Raw genomic sequence first — 19,442 nt, forward strand, 5'->3', positions numbered from 1 at the left:
TTTTGAAGCACTGTTCCATTTTGTTTTGTCGAAACTGTTTCACTGTTCTGATGTGTTTTGACTTTTCAGCCATAGGCTGTAATGGGGAATCATGAAAATACCTATAATTCTGTTGTTTTTTTCCTGATTCGAATGAAAACAGCAGGGTTGGTAGTCCTGCTGAGACCACAAAGTCTGTCAAGTTTCAAGGAGATAGGTGCAGGGGATTCTGGGAAACTGCACCTCAAACTGTTCAGAGCAAAGTCCATGTCACTTTTAAGTGTGAAGGTACCGGGGGGGGGGGGGGGGGGGGGACGGTGAAAACAACAGGCATGGTAGCCCCTGCTGAAGCCATGAAGTCTGCCAGGTTTCAAGGGGATAGAAGCAGGGGGTTTCTGGGAAACTGCACCTCAAACTGCTGACAAGCAAAAGTTGTGATATGTGTGACTTTGTGTGTGTAAGGCACAGCGGGGTGAAAACAACAGGCATGGCAGCCCCTGCTGAGGTCATGAAGCCTGCCAAGTTTCAAAGAGATAGGTGCAGGGGTTTCTGGGAAACTGTACCTCAAACTGTTGAGAGCAAAACTCATGTCACTTGTAAGTGTGAAGGCACAGAAAAACCTCAGTTCAAACAATGCTTTTTATGTTGTTTTTCTGTCCCTCCCCCAGAGCACTGGGGTTGGAAGGGACCTCAGGGAAGGATCACAGTCACTGGCCAGCTACACAGTCAATATCAGAGTAGTCTTCCCCCCTCCCCCGCCCCTCCCAGTTTCTGTTTAGCTGCAAGCAAGCCCAGCTTTGAAACTTGAAATGTTTCAAAACTTTTGAAATGTTTTAAGTGCCTTCGTTTCATTTCAAAGCTGTTTTGAAGCCTTTTATTTTGTTTCAATTTCACTGTTTCGAGCTCGAAATGGGTCAAAACAGCTTCAAAACAAAACACCCATCGAAAATTCCAAGCGTTAGATATTGGGTACGTCTGCACAGATATTTTGTGTCAGTCCTACAACCAACCCAACCCTCATGTGCAAGCCTTCCCTGGCAAGATCTTACTTCGAAGCCTGCACCAAAGATGTCTACACTGAATATGTCTGCATGGTGTGGTAAAGCAGTGGCTCCCAACCGTTTTTATACTGCAGATTGGCAAATTGACTTAAAGAATTTTGGCGGACTGAGCATAGAAACAACCTAATTTACATGTTTAAATTTAATTTGTATGTGGGGGGGAGGGGGTTGTGAAGATAGTGGGTTGATTGCTTGCTTGAAGATTACCTCAGGGCTTGTAACAAAAGCATTTCCCCCTCCACCTCAGTAGAGATGATGGTGTCTCGGTGATTATTTCCGTGACTCCAGAGGAGGGGAGGGAGCTGCCTGTCTAAAGCATTTTTGCACTGTTTCTTAACAAAGGCAGCTAAAAAGTGCACTTTTTGGTTAGTCAACCCACTCGCCCAGCCAATCAGCATGGCATGGGCATGGCCTGGGCATAGAACTGTTGCTAGCCATGGTTAAAGTTTGTGCCATGACCTGGCAGCCAACCCTTCGCGGCCTGGTACCGGGCCATGGCGGCTGCCGTGCGTAAGCTTCTGTCTCCATGCTTCCAGCCGGCTGGGCCCTTGCTCCACTCTGCCCCTGCTCCTGTGACACAGTGGCACAGGGTGGCCACATACCCCTGGTTGACAACCCCTGGCCCAGGAAAAGCATCAGACAGAAAAATTAAAAGAAAAAAAAAAGGAAACTAAAAAATGAACAACCCCCTCTACCCAACCCAGCACTGAGAGGAAGAATTTTGCCAGCCCTTCAAAGTTATGGAGTCAGATGCAGAAAGCCAGGTTAACGTGAGGAACACAATATTGTAAGCAGTCAGTTACTTGGGCTTCTTTGCCTTTGCCCCACCATCACCCTGAACCAGCCCTGGCTCCCTGAACCACAGTGGTGGTCGCCTGACCCTGCTGGCAATCTTACACCCCTCCCCTGGCACCACTGCATCTTCATGGAAACTGTTCCAAGCCCTGGCAGCTTGGGAATGCTGGGAAATATAGTCCTAAAAAGTCAGAAAACTAAGCCACCACCCTCTGCCCCCACACACCCCTTACTATACTATTAGTACACTCACATTAATTTTCATTAGGCGTTCATAAGGCACACATCTGCTTCAGCAACACAAAACAAAACACCACACACCAGTCCACCTCACCACCACCATCAGCTGCAATCACCAACCACCTGGGATGGCACCACCTACTCGCTACTCTCAACCCCGTACATTTCTGATATCATATCAGTTATATAGTAAAAAAAAAGTAGTATATATAAATTCTTATTACTTTGTCACATGGGGGGAAGGGAAAGGGACAGGAGGGGATGATTCACACAGCTTGTCGTCGGGACCACCATGAGGTCACCTACTGCGAGACCGGCCTGATCCTAGGCAGGTGTGTTGCAGGGCACTAAGGTGTGCCTGTTCCTTTAAGGGCAGAAACTGCCTAAAGAGAGAACCCTAGGAGCTAGGCAGAACCCCCACAGGTGCAGGTTGCTGGGGCAGCAGGCAAATGAGGGAATTAGCCTGCACCTGCACCCAGTCAGGTAACTGGAAGAAGGCAGGGCCCTGGGCACATATAAGCCCCAGGGCTGGGCCTAGAGAGTTAGTTCTCTGGCAGTAGCCGAGGGAAGGAGCTCTCTTAGAGAAAGCTACTTAGAGATGCCTGACTGTCTGTTCTGCTGCTGGTAGGATTAAGGGGCTATAGTAGCTCATAAGTGCTTGTGGGTAGGAGACATTATACTGAGAGAGAAGCTTACCTTCTTAAAAGGGATAGAGTGCGGCCCCCAGGTTAATGTTGTGTTGTAGCCCAGGGGCTTGTGTTTTCTGTTTTTATTTATAGCTGTGGACCAGACTGAGGCTATTGGAGAGAAGGAGGCCTCATTAGAGCATACTACAGTGTGGCGACCCCAGTGCCAGAGGGCACAGTGGCAAGGCCTGCAGAGAGCCCAGCACTGGTGAGGGTGCAGTGACAGGGGTGTGGAGAGCCCAGTGCCAGTGAGGGCGCAGCAACAGGGCTGCAGAGAGCCCAGCACCAGTGAGGGCATGCAGACAGGAGCCAAGGGCCCACTGATGATAGGAGGCCAAGCTAGATCAAGGCCTCAGAGGAAGAACATGTGAATACCACCTGCAAGGCATGGGGCAAGGTAAAGGCGCTGTTTTGGAGCCATGCATCTAGCCCATAAGGCTTACAGTGTCTCAAGCGGTACTGACTTTGAGTGAGACCCAGCAAGGGATCCAAGATCAGCAGGATCTAGCGGAGTTCAGCATGACTGTGACCACACAAACTCATGGGCACCCTCCCAATTTATTATTTCAACCAACAAGACGTGGCAGGCAAGATTATTAGGCATCCACAGGGTGGAGCAGGCACGGTCACGGAGCCCTAGGGTCATTATAGCCATCCCTGGGGAGGCCGTAGTGTGACAGGGTGCAAGTGGCTGGCAGGGTTTTGGGATGACCATGGCCTGCAGGGGTGGGGGGGGGATGGGACTTAGCATGGTGGGGGGTAGGGGACAGGGACTGGGAATCGAAGCCAGTTTACCAGCGAACAGGCACCTCCTGCTGTAACTCATTAGGAAAGACATTACTGGGGTAGATCAGTGTTTGGCTCCCCCTGCTGGAATCTGCAGGGAATTACACACGGCACTTAAGTCATTCGAAAGCCCGTGGCATGCAAACACAAACGCAACACATCAAAATAACCCGGGTTCAAATTTTTAAGGCATGGTAAATTAACAAGGATCAAATGCCCCACAAGAGAAAATAGTCTGTGTCTCTTCTGCAACAGGCTTCTGATGTCATAGCACCTATGCAAACTTGAATGAGGAGGAGAGTTCTTCGAGCACAGCTCCAGTCTCATTGTGAAATCTCAAGCAGCTTCTCTATGGATTGCCCCATGGATTTATTTCTGTTTCATGGCAATGGTTAGGTTAGTTGGTAGAGGAAGGAGAAAACACTCAAGACCTTCCCTGGCTTAGTGCAAAAACCTAGATGTCAGCTTCCTTAACTCACAGCTCTAGCAATGGTGTCCTGGAAGAGCTGCCACCACCAGCTTAGAATAGAGGCAGTTGCATTTTAATGCCTGTACTGTACTGCATCATTGCATCACTCACAAACAGATTGTTTCAATATGCTCTGCATGTTTTATGAGACAGACAACTGTCCACTGAGACCCAAGGTGCAATTACAGTGCAGTTTCAATTAGGAATCAAACTTTGGGCCATTAAGGTAAAAATGTCAGGTCTTTATCTAGCAAAGCAGCTGTGTGGTGGCTTTGCTTTGATCACAAAATCAAGGGAAATCCCAGATAAAACTAAAAAAAAATCCTTTTCTTCACTCCCGTTTTCCTGCCTAACACAAATTCCAGAGCAAGTTCTGAAAAGTTTCACTTTGCAGCTTTACCAAGCCTTTGTTTCAGCAGATTGAGTCTGCAAATTGTATCTGTCCTTTACAATTTTTTCTCTCTCCAAACTTTGAGTTAAAAACCACACTGACACTGAATAGATTTGCTCAGGTGGTGGGATCTTCTACCTGTCAAGTTTTAGTGTGAATTATAGCAAACCTGAAAACAAATATACAGTAATTCCAGTGGTAAAATAAAGGCTTTAAAAGATAAAAACAGTTTGTCACCAATTATGGGAAACTATATGAGTGCCTCCTAGAGGATGCAATAAAAGGGCCTGATGACCAATAGTTAATTATGATGGGTGCCTGTACACACCATGAGTTTTAATCCTCATTAAATTGAATAGGTTTATAAATTTTTAACTTGTTTATTTTGGAGTATTGCATCAGTGTTTGAACACACTAGGCTTTTGAACAAATTAAGCTTTGGAGCATTACATCAGTGTTTGCACATACTAGGTTTTTGAACAAATTAAGCCCAGTCCCTGGCTGGCACTGCAGGAGAGCGGGATGGTCCAGAACTGCCCCCCTGGCCTGGAGCCCCCCACCCCATGCCCGTGCCCTGCCACACAGCTGTGGAGGCAGGGACCTGGCAAATCACACAAGAAAAAACAAGCAGAACCAATTCAAAAGCAATTCAAAGGTGTGAACTACAAAAAGTAGTATCACCATCTGGTGGACAAAGAGGTTCATTACATTTCTTTGAGTGCCTTTGTGTTTGCACCAAACAAATCCATGGATGCAATGCTTTAAATCCCTGTGAGCCAAATTAAACTATGTCCGAGGAGTTTTAGTTTAATGTACAAGAAAGACTGTTAAAGTGTCCAGAAATCCTGCTCGTGCAAACAGTCACACAGTTGCAGCACAAGAAAAGGCAAAAAACATGGCATGTACAAAGGCCCCATGAGGAGAAAGGTAGTTTGCCATGTTAGTCTGCAGATATGCAAAAGCAGGGCTGCCAACCCAAGATTTTTTTTTTCAAACTTTTTTTTAACCTTTTTACTGAAAAATAAACTTTTTTTACTTACATGTTTTTTTCTGACATATGCTTTACATAATGTAAATATAACCTTTCTTCCAGGTCCTGAATGGCAATAAGAAGGGCAGGGTTCAAATATAGAGGTTTAACACCAACTTTCTAAATCTCAGTTGAGCCTGCACACAAACCTGGGAAAATATATTTTAACTGGGTGTTCTAATGTGAACAAGCTTCCCAACTCACAAGCAACATTCAACTAAAACTAAGCTTATTAACAGGAAAAAGGGGAACAAACACAGAGTCTTAGAGAAAACCTTAGCTATTAAGCATTAACTCTCCTCTCCCCACCTTCTGTCCCCATAGCATCATCCCAACCATACTGTTCCATGGCCCCCTTCCTGTCCAACCTGGTACATGAGACTGCCTGCGGCCGTGTAGCTCAGACTACCTTTGAGAAAAGCAGTCATTACAGGCCAATGGAATGCAGCAGCAGCACATGGCTTGAGGGGCAGTGGCTACGGAGGCTTCCATGGGCCACAGAGCCCTGACAGAGAGCTCCCTGTGCAGGGTGACTATAAGGAAAACAGGGACATCAAGGACACTGTGCTCCTCCTCCCCAAGTCAGTGGCACTACTGAAGGCAGTAGCAGAAGCTGGTGGGCAAGGGCATAGGCGCAGTCTGATGGGGAGGTGGAGGCACCTGGCGCACCATGCCACACTGCCTCCCTGCCAGTCTGCACCCTGCACCCCTGAGATTCCAGGATGTTCATTTTAATTTTTGCCAACTGGCCAGGGCCAGCCTTCAAAATCCGGGACTGTCTTGGGAAACCTAGGATGTACATTCACCCTATCCTTACAGGATGCAGAGCTGCACACCTGATCAGACCCAAGGGGGCAGTACTCTGCTCTGTCTGAGGTACAGCCCATGCAGTTCTTAGCTAGTACAGAACAAGAGTCTGGTCTTAAATTCTGGCCCACTAAAGGGTCACACACTTCATTGCTCATGTCAGCTAAGTATAGTATGTTACTCAATTTTTCAAGTACAAATGGCTTTTTAGGCTTAAGGACCCTCTGATTAAATATCTAGGAGGCAACATCTGACCTCAGCTACCTCCAGAAACTCAGACTAGCTGAGCCTTGACAAACTGTGACAACAATGAATTCTCTCATTAGATCAGAAGGGTCTGTCCCAGGATCAGATCAGTCTGTCCCAGCTGTCAGACTCTATAGGAGCTGCAGGTACCTCACTCCTGTAGCTGAAAGGAAACTGAGTAGGAAGCAAAAAGGGCCAGCAAGGTTTGAATGGGTTGAGTGGTGATGTTGAAAGTGCAGAAAAGTGGCACAGTTTAAGTGCATAGCTGGCTTGGAGCATGTGTTGCAGGGTGCTAACAGTTGCCACCAGTCACAGAGCTGGATGAAGCATTGGGCCATTTCCACTGCTTCCATTCCAGGCTCTCTCATCTTCTCCCAGGTCAGGTGCTCTCTGGGACCCACATGTCTCTTCCCCTCCATGCTATGCACACTGTTCCCCATTAGCTCCTTCCTCCATGTGGCTCTCTTTTTTTCTGAACCCCTCCAAAGTACCCTGCTTCCACCCAGACTGGAAGGGGCCGGAAAACAGCTGGTACCAGCACTCTCCTTTTAGCCTTCACTCCCATACCTAGCCAAGGAGCAGACTTTGGGGAAGCAGCACCCTCCCTTTTTAGGCTGAAGATTTCCTCCTGAAGCTGTCAGTAGCCTTGCTGCAGGGAAAGTGAGGAGCAAGTTTTAAGTGCAATGGACTTCTCCACTTTCCCATTTTCACAAAATCATCGGGTTCTGCTGATTGACCCCAAAGAACTGCCAGCAATGTTGGAACTGACAGGATGAAGTATTCAAACAGGATGCAGTATTCAAAAGTGAATGCAGTCCAGGCCCTGGCCACACAATGCATTTAGACCAGGGGTGTCCAACCTTTTTGAATGTGGGGCCAGATCACAAACTTTTTATCACCCAGTGGGCCGGCAAGCCATAGTCAAAGACCTCACAGGAAGTGTCATCACATCAGGAAGTGATGTCACGTGACCTTTGACACCAGTTAAGTTGCAGAAAGTGACAATGAAATGGGTCTGCTCTGCACAGGAACTTACCCTGTGCTTCTGTCCACCCCTGCCCACCCCCAAGGCGCCCCCAGCTCTGCATGGGAACTTACCCCATGCCTCTGTCTGCCCCAGTTGGCCCCGAGGCGCCCCCACCTCCACGAGGGAACTTACCTCGTGCCTCCATCCACCACGCACGCGGGCAGGGTGCGGGCCATGCTGCAGCTCCCCAGGCCACGTGCCGGGGGCAAGGGGCGGGGCCCATCCCCAGCTCGTCCAATCAGGCACGGCTGGGACAGCCCCGCTCAGCGCAGCCTTCAGGGCAGATGCAGCAGGACCCGGCTCACTGGTGAGCCAGGCCCCATGGGGGTAAGCAGCTCCCCTCCCCTTGCTGCTGGCTGGGGCCCAGGGGCCGGCCCTGCCTGCCTCGCTGCTGCCCTGCCAAAGCAGCTCCGCGCTCTGTCGCCCTGGCTCCGCGCTCCACCGCAGCTCCACGCTCCGCTGCCACGGCTCCGCACTGCGAGGCGGCCCCGCCACTGCCGCCGTGGCTCCACGCCGCCACCGCGGTTCTGCACTCCACCGCCACCACCGCGGCTCCACGCTCCGCTGCCGTATGTTGGACAAGCCTGATTTAGACCATGTAACTTGTCTTTACAGTACTGTAAAGGAGCAGATATACAACATAAAAAGTCTTACCCCAATGTAGCTTATTAGAATATAGTGTAGAATTACCAGAGCAAAAATCAGGTGTAAAACTACACTAAGGGAAGAATTGTCTTCCACCATTTATCTTGGAGTAGGCATTTGCTCAAGGCAAAAAGGCAATTACCTTCTTCCTATCACTTAGTGATGAAGGGCTAAAATAGCTTCTACTGTGTGAACCTGCCCCAGGAGAACTGGCCACTTGTCCCCAGTAAATCCCAGCGGAATTTACACTGGGCCCTAACCCAATTGCACCTTTGGACAGCGGAGTGGCACTTACACGGCTGAGATAAGTCACACAGATCCTATTTTGGACCATTTGGATTTTAAATCCTACTCCCCCCAGGAAAGGCATGTGAGCCCACGTAAATTGCATAAAACATCAGAGCAGATTCCTCTGCCGTTTTAGCCCAGTTGGCAAGTACTTAGGGCAGAGGTGAGACATTATTTTGGTTGGTAGGACACTTAATGAGTTTTGGTGAACTATTAAGGGCCACACTTCCCTCCCTTTCCCTCACCCCACATTACAACCAGCTCAGAAGCCTGAACCTGCCCATAGCTGTAACACGCTCCACCCCAGCCCTCCAGTCTGGCCTCAGCAGCTGGAAGCCAGGCCCTGGTGCCAGGATATCCAAGTGCCAGTAGGAGGCAGGGCATGCTATGGCTTCAGGTGGATTTGGGCTTCCATGACAGCCCACTCCCTTCCACCCCTGTGCCTGGAGCCGCAACCTGGAAGCTGCCTGCCACATTTGGGCAGCTGTGGATGTGGCCAGCAGCTGCCAGGTCCAGACTAGGTTGTTGCGGGGGGAGGGGAAGAGTGGGGCATGCTACAGCTATGGGCAAGTTCATGCTTTTGCTTCAGCATGTGGCTGCCCTGGCTGCCTAGCACCACACAGCTGCCAGAGCCAGAGCCAAAGCTGCCCCCCACCTATGGGCTGGATCCATTCACTTGCCAGGTGCCCACGCACAGGCTGGATTCAATCAGTTGGTGGGCCGTATTCCAGTCTGCAGGCCATATTTTGCCCACCCCTCAGTTAGGGAAATTGTCCAGGGTGCAGAAGACCCAGCTGCTAGAGCTAATGTTGTTTCTACTTACAGTGCCCCTCTGTTGGCTACCTTAGGCAGACAGGGGAATCACTATGTGTAAGAATGAATGAACAGTGATGTGACATCAATATCAGAAAGACAGATGAGTCTTTGCCTGAACACTCTAACCATCCATGGCTGACCTTAAAGTGGCTGTTCTGAGATGACAAAACTTTTTAAATGATCTTGAACAGGAAATTGTGGAACAAGAAATCATTCACAGAGTGGGTTGTGTTAAATATAGTTTAAGCCAGCGTTTCTCAACCCGTGGGTCACAACCCAAAAATGGTGCACAAGAATATATGAAAGGGTTGCAAACAATCATGGAAAAACTTGAAAAATCACCACACATCAGGGGGCACATGCCCCCCCCCGCAATTTTTGCACCCACAGCAGGCATGGGGATGCAGCCTGGTCAGACCAACACAGGCAGAAGCTGCCTTTATGGCCCAGAGGGCAGGGCCCAGCGCAGGAGGGCAGAGTGGGGCAGCGAGACTGCATGAGGAGTAATAGATGGGGGAGAGCCACACTGCCCTCAACTCCTCCCACTGCTACCACTTCCCTCAGGCCCTGGCTCTATCCTCAAGGGGAGGTGGGGTGGCAGGCAACACAGGTGGCCTGAGGGGAGCAGTGGTGGTCAGGCCATGGCAGCGGGGTAGAGCCACGAGCCAGCCCAGTGTGCAAGCAGCTGGCAGTGGAAGAAGGTGAAGGCAGCATGCCCCTCCCTCCCACCCCCTTCCATTACTCCTTGTGTTGCTGGTGCTGTGGCTGGCAGGGGGGTCATGGTGGTGGTGGTGGCAGCAACAAGTCTCAACACCCTACTCCAGATCCCATCCGTGTGGCCACAGAGGCAGCTCCTGCCCATGCTGGTCCAGCCAGGCTGCAGAGCAGTGGCCATACACCACCTCCCTACCCCACACTTCCACCGCCTGCCCCACACGCTGTGGGGTGAGGCTTGGGTGCAGAGGGCAGTGGGTCAGGAGTGAGGGGAACCAGCAGGGCTGGAGGGGTGGAGGGCTGTGGTTGGGACTGAGGGGCATGGGCAGGGCCAGGGGGATGCAAGTTGGGAGTGAGGGGCACCAGCAGGGCTGGGGCATCTGTGAGTCAAGAGGGAGGGGCACTGGCAATGTTCATTGTGCAAACTGCACAATGATGAGTGTCACTTGGGAGTAATGTAGGGACACATGTTGATACTGCTGTTAATCTTTTCCTGTTGATGTTGATTTGTGTCTTTAAAATTAAGACTGTTGAGCTGCTTCAACTTGTAGTGTGTAATAAGTATTTTGGAGCCAAAGTGTGTTTTCTCCTTAAACTATTTACTGGGTCAGGACTGGCTATCAATGTTTACAAATGGATCCTGGTACAAAAAAGTTTGAGATCCACTGGTCTAAGTCAAGAATATAGGTTCTTATCCTATTCCCTAGAGTAGCTTTTATAAGCCCTATGTCCCTCAGTGATTAACTGCTTTGTTTTTCTCTCTCCTACTGACCTTGCTTCTCTCAATGGTGCATCCTCCTTTTTTCTTCTCCCGTTTCCTATCCTTTGTATTCTAGTCATTGCTATTTAATATCTCTGCTTCCTGCAGTCCTTTTACAGAATCTGATGAAGTAAACCCATTGCTTATGAAAGCTTATGCTATACTTCTCTGATTTACTTAGTCTATAAAAGTGCAAATCTACCCTACCTTCTTTATTTCTACTGAGGTGCAAATCTACCCTACCTTCTTTATTTCTACTGATAATCAGTAGAATTGCTTTGAACCCACTGGGAGCAAGAACACAGGTAGGCACAGCAATTCATAGAGCCACACTCCCTCTGACTTGGTTTTCTTCTGAGCCCATATAGGTCAGTCCACATGGCCTGCCTCAATAAGAAGGGTGGAGGATGTATTTGGCAATGACAAGCAAATGGTGTGATAACTGGGGCACTTTACTGGATTTGGGAGGTGTAGATTCAAACTTGTCTTCTCTTAGAAAAGCTTATTAAAAAGCCACAATAAAAAAAAAAAAGGGTTGAATCTGGTTTAGCTAAAAGTCTATCCTGATTCAATGGCAAAGTAAAGACATTAATTAGAAAAAAATGACTATAAGAAATGAGGAAAAGGTACACAGGTAAAAATTAATATCAATTAGAAGGTGCAAGTGCTCAAAATTGATAAGAGAAGCTAAAAATACCAGGGGAAAATCTACAGTTTGAACAGCTAAGGAAAATAACAAGTTTTTAAGCATATAAGGAACAAAAGAAATTCTAGCAATGGTAAAAACACATTACTAGGCAGTCAATTTTTTTTACATTAGTGTGGAAAAACTAGAGTTCAATTAGTACTTCTGTTCTATATTTGAAAAGTAAGGTGACGCGCTTGTATCACATGAACTAGATTAATTATGAGTATTTTTCATTCCAGTCCATCCACGGAGGATGTTAAACATCCACTAGGAATAAGCAGTTTTAAATTAGCAGAGCCAGATACCTTTCATCAGTAAATGGCTTTATGAAAAATGAGTCTTCTTAAATAAACTCCATCTCATTCATTGATGACATTACAAGTTTGGTTCACTGATGTTCAGTGAAGAGTTTTGAGTGAACAGATGAATGGAGAGTTATGAGTGAACAGATTTTGTGGGGCCTTTGACTTAGTACCATTCTGATTAAAAAATAACTAGGCAATACCAATAAAGCATACACCAGTAGAGGCCAGACACGGAGCAGGGGCTGGCAGTGGCCAGACGCAGCAGTGAGGGGTGGTGGGTGGTGAAACTCTGTCCCTGCTTGCCTGCGTGTACCCAGTAGGGCCTTCCCCAAGTACCCCTGGGGGTACACATACTGCTGGTTGACAACCCTTGCAATAGATTTATGAAGTGAAGTGCATAGGCTTGTCTATGAAAGGTGTTTTGTAGATTCCCTTTGTGAATTAGAATTGAGAGATTGGAGAGAGATAATTGACAGGTCTTTAAATAATAACTGTCAGTGGGGAATTATACTTAAATAGTGGTCTTTGTAGTGAGGTTGCACAAGGATTAGTACTAGACCTAATGTTTCCATCAATGATCTGAAAGTAAATATTTCACTGTTGATCAGATTTCTAGGTGTTCCAAAGGCTGGTGAATAATGATGAGGACAGACAGGGAGATCTCAATCACTTGGTGAACTGGGCCCATTAAAAAACTCAATAGCCTGTAATACCCAGGAGTTCAACTAGACCCTAGTGGTGGGCAACCTTTTAGAGCAGTGGGCCACTGCTTGTAATCCAGCTGCTGTGCCTCCAGTCCCTCCCCTCCCACTGCAGTCCACCACTTCCCTCCACAGCACCCCACTCTGCAAGCACCCAAGATGATTGTTGCCACTTCTGTCACATGCCACAGTCCCCACTGTTTGTAATTCATATTGCCAATTCCCATCACCAACAGCAGTGGGAAAAGTTGAATTTGGTGGGGTAGGGAGCAGGAGAAAGCAGCAGAGATGGGTGTGGAGAGGAGCTCTTCAGAGGGGATCAGTGGCTTGGTGTAAGACACAGAAGGGAGAACTCCCCTGCCTGCCCCACCTCTCTCATGTCCATATCAGGGTCAGACTGCACTACCCCCCACAAAACTGTAGCCAGATCAGGCTTCTGCCATGCCAGCCCCATCTGCCAGACTGAGCCCACCAGCCAGATTCAGCCCCCAAATAGCGCTGGTACCACCAATCAGGCCATCAGAGGAAAAAGGTGGAGCACCACTGGACCAGACAATCTTATGGTATTTTCTGGCCTCAAACTGTATGAATCCATGAAATTCCATTATTAATTGGTTTCTACAGATGGATTTAAATCAAAACCCATGAGCATCCATACTTTGTGGTTCAAGCCAATCTGAATTTTTCAGCACATTTCAGGGCAGTTGATTCCTCAGAGCTGAGCCTTTTTTTTTATTCCTAGCACCACTTTCACTGTGATAAATCACAAACCACAAAGTCCTTATGAATGTTATCTACTAAAACATAAAGCTATGTCCAGACAGTTGGATTCATCCTACACATACTCACTCATAAGTGCAGTGATTGTTTGCTGGGTTAATTAGCTCACTTGTCGAACATTTTTTTCTTTCATTTTCAACTAATCTTTAAAGGGAAAATTCCATTTTCAAACAAAGAACCTAAATATTTCATTTCAAGACTGCTGAAACACAGTATTTTGGCACTTTCAAAATTTAATATTTCAAATGTCAACGTGAATTAAAAAAAAAAAAATTCTCCCCTTTTCACTTTTATAATTTGTCAGAAAAACAGCTGCCCAGCTCTAGTTTAAACCTTGCTGTTTATCCAAAAGTTGCTGGTCATAATGACTGTGCTTTTATATTTTACAAGTGCCAATAAGAATTGTGGGTGAAGAAGCAGCAGTTAGGCTCATTTGTTGCTGAAACCTGTGTGTATTGCAACATTTGAATTGTAATTACTTGTGCAGCAGCCCAAGCACTTGAACAAGGGCCAGGGCATTTTAATCATGTTATGACTAGTCACTAAACAACAACAGCAGCAACACACTGGTGATAAATGAGCAGAAATTCACAAACTAGAGAGAGCAACAACAGCAGAACCAACAACCCCAGTTAAGCCGCAAACAGCAGTTGACAGAAGTTTGACTGTTCCCTTGAAATCTCAGAACGCTTAGCTGGTGAAAACTGGGCCTTGAAGTAGAGAAGAAGGCTTAGCCTTCCCCCAGATAGAAAACAAAGCATTTGATTTACGCTCTTGTAAATCTTCCCTGGATTAATGTACCCAGCTCTGAGATAACACGGCAATGTATTTTACATGGCCTTATATAAACAAAAACTTTCATATGAAGTGAATTCATGTTTGGGGAGGAAAGTGAAAAGCAAGTTGGAAATATGTTCGTTACAAGGAGTGGAAAAAACACTTTGTCACTAGCACTGGAAGTGCCTTTTAGAAGTTCTGCCAGAGCACTCAGGAAGTGTTTGATGTAGTCAGTCTGCTACTGAAAGATGCATTAGGCACCCAAAGCGGGGTGGCAGCCTGTGCTGCTGGGTGATTCCAAAAGCAATGGAAGGCCTGGGTAATGTCAGCAAGCCCATTGCTACTCATGCTCAGCTAAGCAGGACTGAATTGTATCAAGAGGAGTCAGTCGGATGTTCTTTCTTGAAGGAAAGATGGACTCTTTTGGCTGGGGCAAATTGGCGTTATCCATCCCAAGGGTACATGAGGCTTTGAACACACCTCAGCCATGATTTTATTTCTAGACTTTCCTGCAATGGGTGCATGTAGCCTAAGAATTCCACATCATGTCCAGTCTTTGTTCTATCATCAGCAGTATGCATATCTCATTATGCAGGGTGCTACGGAGTGTGTTTTAAGAACGTTAAGTGCCGTACTGGGTCAGTGCAATGGTCCATCTGATCCAGTATCGAATTTCTGAGAGTTGCAGGGCTTTGGATCTTCGCTTCCCATATAAAACTGCAGTAGTGGTAGGGCCAGAAAAGGGTTAACTTGGGTCTTGGTGGTGACTCCTCCTCTCTCAGTAGTATCCTGCCATTGCTCTGCTCTGTGCCTCTGGAGACTCAAGCCCCGCTGCTTCCATTCTTGCACCCCAGGGTACAAACTCTATCATGTACGCCTCTAGGGGGCAGGGATTAGAGTGGCATTTGAGGAGAGGTGGGACTTAACTTGTAGCAGGCCTGCCAAAAAGGTGGGCCACCACTGCTTTGGTGGGAGAGCACTAAACCAGGTATATCTAGACCAGAGGCAGGAGATTATGTAGCTAGAAGGCTGCTTAGCAGTTCCCCACTGGTACTACAGGGCTGGGGCCAGCAGCTGCAGTGGCCAGGAGTCGCTGCCACCTGGGCTGTCTAGAAAGGTGGTTCAGCTGCGGAGCCATCCCAGCCCCACTGCATGCCCATGGGACAGTGGGACGTGCCACGGCTGGATGGTGCCTGGGTCAGGCAGAACCAAGGGACCTGCCACGGGCCTGACAAAGCCCAGCTGCGGGCCACATCTGGCCCCCAGGCTGTATTTTGCCCACCCCTGATTTAAAGTGATCTATCACCCTCCCTGACACATTGTCTTTTGGTTTGGAGATGCCAGAGGCTTCATCCCTGACTGTTCTGTTTAATAACTATTAATAGATTTATCATCCATGAATTTGTGTAGTTCCTTTTTGTACCTGGCTGTGCTACCTGGAAACAGATAAGGTATGGAATGGAAATTGCTTCAGGCATTGGCAGGGCACACTGCCAGGGTCAGAGGCCTTGTTTACAGCTGTGGGCCTTCCATCACCTCCCCTGAAATTGGCATCTAAGTAAACAGGAGCAAGTTGAGGAGGAGCACTCTCTTCCCATCACACCTGTTCTCCCCCATGGCATGCACTGAGCCCCTCCATACAGTCTTCCACCTCCTGTGAGGCAGCTGAGTGCGAAGAGAACAATGAGTTGGTCTAATAAAAGATATCGGATTTACCCAAAGAACCTTGTCTGAGAAAACAGTGAAGCATTCTGGTTTGCACCACAACCTCTCCCCACCCTGCTTCTTCCAGATAGTTTTGCTCTGCCCAGACAGGTCTAGCCTGGCTAGAAGAGACCTGAGCATTCCTATCGCTGCCCTTCCAAGGGGCTATACCTAGAACTAGGCATATACCTGAACTGCCCAGTACATGGAGTAGGCAAGGGTTTTTTTGGCAACACCTTTTATTGGATCAAGTGTGTAGTTGGGAGACATGCTAGATAAACTTTCAGGCAGAAAGCTTGTCTATCATCTCTCCCAACTATAGAGTTAATCCAGTAAAAGATATCTCCAAAACCCCTTGTTTTTCACATATTTTCTGGATCATCAAGGCAACTACACTCTAGTCCTACCAAAGAATGCGGGGTTACTAAAGCACATGGGGTGATGTTCTGTTCTGTCTAGGTTATCTAAGTCACCCTTTCTGGTTGTCTACAGGGCATTTTTTACTCTTACCTGCTCAGTGCAGACTCACTTATAGTGGGGTCCCAGGGAGCAGTTCGGCAACACACAGGCAGGTGTGAAATGGGGTGGGTGGGGGGCATGGGGCAGAGAGGCAGGAGATATTTTACCACTGGCTCAGTGTGATGACATAAGGGCAAGATCCTCCAAGTGATTTTGACACCTTGCTGACAAGCTGTAAATGTTCAGTGCACTGCTAGATGCAGCTATGCAGTGATGTGGATTCTGCCGACAGTGTGGATTTTACCTCCATAATACATTTGGCTACAGACCCTCTGCAGCATGTGTCATAGCTATGTCTTTCCATCAGCAGTTCATTAGGAACAGCTGACCACTGAATCCCTTTTTCAGGAATCAGCCCATAACAAATCAGCTGGGTATCTAGGGCAGCTGCAATGCACAAATGCAGCACCATGGTTGCCACAGTGCTACTGGTGTGATTGTGCAACCGCAGTGGTATCTTTTCTTTTTCCTCTCTCCTACCCAAGCCAGTGGCTGGAGATGCTGCCCTAGGTACCCCACCTGAGACCAAATCCCTTCAAACCACAGCCAGAGCAGGCAGGTGATCAGTTGTTTAGAAGGAACTGCATGTTGCATTTTGTCGCTCACCCACACTACTGTGAAGCAAAGAGCTCAGCCCTCCTGCTTAGACAACAACAGGCAATTTAAAAAGATGGGATTGTTTGCAGCCATCTCAACTGGTCTCCCTCTGCCCTGGAGATTTCTACCCAGCCTGGACTGGCTTATGTGGGGAAGTCATATTATAATCCCAGTTTGAAGCAATTTACATGTTATCACTTTTTGGCAGGCCAGGTCCTGTATACAATTCCAGAGAGCCACAGCAGCTTTCATGCTGAAATTCTGCCTCAAAGGTTACTCAGTGAATATCAGTGCCAATATTCTTCTTTCTGGATGGACAGCTCTCTAGGTGGGACAGGAGGACATTAATCCTAAAATCTGCTACATGCAAGCTTTATCCCAAACCATGTCATTCCCACCAGCGGTGAAAGGGGGTCTTCAAATGGCCACTCCCCACCAGGTTTTAACATTCTACCATTTCCTTGCCAACATCCTGTATCTTCATTCAGTACTTTGTAGGGATCTCAGGAGATCAACACTACCATTATGGTGTAACAACACACAATGTTTATGTCTGTAGGGCTTGGTCTCAAATGCATCTAAATAAGATCTATGTGGAATTTACACATGAAGGGCCAGATTCTGTTTCACCTACTGGATGTCCAAATGGTACTTTAGACAACTAAGTGCAACTCTATTCCACCCTGTTCAAGTCCCTGAGAATGCATTAATGCATCTACTTATATAACAATCATTATCTTACCCTTAAGACTGAGGCTAGGTACAGACATTCAAAAAGCCAGAGGCAGAATCTATATAAGTTGCGCAGCTTAGGTCGAGAGCAAACAGGACACACATTTACGCTTTTGTGGATGGGCAAATCTTAGACCAGCGTAGTAGGGACCTGGCCCAGCCCTGCACTTACTGAGGCAATGGCCACCAGGGTATTGCCAAGCACTGGGATCCCAGGCCTTCCTGGTGGCAGACAACAGGCCCACAGCCAGGCAGCACCCCCCCCCCCTCACCACACACACACACACACACACACACACACACACACACACACATGCTTGCCCCCCCAGGCAGGGTGACACACTCCATGTGCACCCATCCCTAGGGCATGGCTGGGAGCAGGAAGCAGGGTCCCACACAGGCCCAGAGCCTGGGCAGGGCCAAGGGCAATCATCTGGCATGCCTAGCACCACCTAGAGCCTGGGAACCACTGCTGTGAGCAATAATAATTGCTACAAGTCATTGATAAAGATGTTAAAGACCATTGGCCCAAGCACTGATCCCTGCGGGACACCACTGAAGATGGCCCTCCAGGATGAGGCCACCCCATCAATTACCACTCACTGGGATCAGCTGCATATCTAGTTGCCAACCCACCTCACTGTAGCCTGGCCTAGGCCAGTACTCTCCAACTTTACTAACATGATTTCATGGGAAACAGTATGCAGGATATCACAGGAGCCCTGCACAAAAGCAGTGGGGGTTATCAATATATATGAGTAATTATGGACTATGCAACATGATTCCCTGAGGCCATCCCACTGAGGTCAGCAACCACTCCCAGAAGAGTTACCAAATTACATAAATGGGAGGCCAGGATGGGTATCCCAAAAGAAATCAATAGACCAGGGGATGAATTTTATGGCCAGGGTGGTGTGCGGAGTGTGTGATACTTTACAAATAAAACACCTATGTACCTCCATATATCACCCTAAACTGATGGCCTGGTGGAACAATTCAACCAAACTATGAGAGTGATGCTTAGAAAATGTTTTCAGGGTGACCCAAAATGATAAGACCAAATGCTAATTTCATTGATGTTCATTATGTGAGAAGCACCTCAGGCCTCCACCGGACATTCGCCTTTTGAACTAGTGTACAGGTATCAGCCCAGAGGCCTTCTGGACATAGTAAAAGAGGGCTGGGAACAACAATGAGTCCTAGGGGCCCAAAGGTTATGCAGTGCCCAACAGATAGCTAAGAATCTCCAAAGAGCTCAAATCAGACAGAAAACCTACTATGACCGAAGGGCTTGAGAGTGCACATTTGAAGCAGGAGATAAGATCCTGGTATTATTACCTGACCAAAACAGTCAGCTCTTATCCAGGTGGCAGGGCCCCTTTGAGATATCACACCAAGTCAAGCTCATAGATTACAAAATTATCTGACTGAGGCACAGACAGCCCCAACAAATATTCTATGTGAATCTACTGAAGAAATGGCAGGATTGGAAGGGATTCCTAATGCACCCTTTTCCAGACAGCCTGGAATTCAGACCACCACCAGAAAAGCCTAACCTTGCACAGGGGCCTATGCTCAGTAAGCAACTCAATGCCCAACAACAGCAACAATTGAGAGGGTTAATGAAAGAAATCAGTGGCAAAACCCCATAGTTATCACCCCTAAAAAGGACAGGTCACTATGTCTACATATAGATTTCAGAAAGGTTAATGTAGCCAAATTCAATGCTTTCCCAGTGTCCAACATAGAGGAAATGACTGAATGAATTGGACAGGCTAAGTTCATATCCACTGTGGACAAGACAAAAGGATATTGGCAGATCCCCATGGCTGCCAAGGATAGACAAAAAACAGCCTTTTGCACTCCACAGGGACTATTTGAATTCTGCTGCATGCCTTT

At 47.6% G+C, this 19,442-nt stretch overlaps 1 long non-coding RNA gene across 1 annotated transcript in view; it reads left to right on the forward strand.

Annotated features, from left to right (window-relative positions):
- Window positions 1-19,442, forward strand: part of LOC109286143 (uncharacterized) — a 37,804-nt gene that overhangs the window by 13,688 nt on the left and 4,674 nt on the right. The gene's annotated exons all lie outside the window — the stretch shown is intronic.

The sequence above is a fragment of the Alligator mississippiensis genome, chromosome 6, assembly GCF_030867095.1.
Source record: "Alligator mississippiensis isolate rAllMis1 chromosome 6, rAllMis1, whole genome shotgun sequence".
Classification (NCBI taxonomy): domain Eukaryota; kingdom Metazoa; phylum Chordata; order Crocodylia; family Alligatoridae; genus Alligator; species Alligator mississippiensis.